This window comes from Hipposideros armiger, unplaced genomic scaffold, assembly GCF_001890085.2.
Source record: "Hipposideros armiger isolate ML-2016 unplaced genomic scaffold, ASM189008v1 scaffold_829, whole genome shotgun sequence".
Taxonomy (NCBI): Eukaryota; Metazoa; Chordata; class Mammalia; order Chiroptera; family Hipposideridae; genus Hipposideros; species Hipposideros armiger.
The window spans coordinates 617,251-618,563 of NW_017732179.1; the positions used below are offsets into that span (position 1 = coordinate 617,251).

General features: G+C 32.3%; 1 protein-coding gene across 2 annotated transcripts in view; it reads right to left on the bottom strand.

The window, feature by feature from the left end:
* Positions 1–1,313, bottom strand: part of IGSF11 (immunoglobulin superfamily member 11) — a 132,269-nt gene that overhangs the window by 124,285 nt on the left and 6,671 nt on the right. The gene's annotated exons all lie outside the window — the stretch shown is intronic.

Genomic DNA, 1,313 nt, shown 5'->3' on the forward strand with positions numbered 1-1,313 from the left:
TACTAAATTGTTATGCTTTTAAAATTAGTTGTAGAAGAATATTTATGGCGTTATTTGTTTTTCTGAAAAATACATGTACATGCAGGCTTTGTTTGTTATTAGAAAAAGGTCTGGAACAATGCACAGCAGAACGAGAGAATTCGGTGGGTGGAGGTGGGAAATGAGTCCATTTTTAAACACTTCTGCATTGTTTGAATTTTTATTCCTAGGATATGCTACTTTTGTAATTTAAAAAAAAATTTATAATACAAAAATAAAGAATTTTAAATGAGTTTATTATTTACTCTAAAATAATACATGCATACTCCATTTAATACCATCTCACATAGCATGAAATTATTTGTCTCTAAAACAATTTTTTTTAAAAAAAAGAATCTAACATCCACTAGAGTTTCAATTTCTATAGTCCACGGACCCATGAGGGTCTCCAAGACCCTTTCAGAAAATCCATAAGATAAAAGCTATTTTCTTAATGGTAAAATGTTATTTGCCTATTTGCCTATGTTGATATTTGTACAGATGGTGCAGATGCAGTGGTGGGTGAACTTGCTGGCACCTTCACACAAGTCAAGGCATTGGCACTAAACTGTATTCAAAGTCATTGTAGTTTTCTCTGTCATGCACTTACAGTTATAAAAGAAAACCCGGTTTCAATAAAGAATGTCTTTGATGAAGTAATAACAGTAATTTCATTAAATCGTGACCTTTTATAATATTCTCTGTGACAAAATGGGTAGTCTGAAACATAAAGCACTTGTGTTGCATACCAAAGCAAAATGATTGTCCCAACGAAAAGCCCTGGTGGAGCTCAAAGCTGAATTAGTCGCTTTTTTCATGGGTCAGCATTTTTACTTGAAAGAACAACTCACAGACAGTCTACAGTTATTCGGACTTAGGCATTTGGCAGACATTTTTTCAAAACTGAACAAAATAAGACTATCACTTCAAGAGAAATAACTGACAGCTGTTTGTTGCCAATTCAAGGAAATATTAAAATTTGGAAAACTTGTATCTACCATTGTGAGCTAAATTATCGATGTATAATATAACCAAAAAATCATACATGAATAAAAGATCCATTCAAAGTATAAGATAAACCAATCAATTTTTAATACAACAGAGGGAGAAATATTTGTTGATACGGTTTCTGATTCTGCATTGCAACCAATCTTTAAGAAACTACTTACCGAGTTTTGGCGGAATATCAAAGAAGAATATCCAAAATTATTTGAAAATGCAATCAAAATACTCCTCCCTCTTCCAAACACATACGTATGTGTGTGAGGCCATATATTCATCACGTATTTCAACCA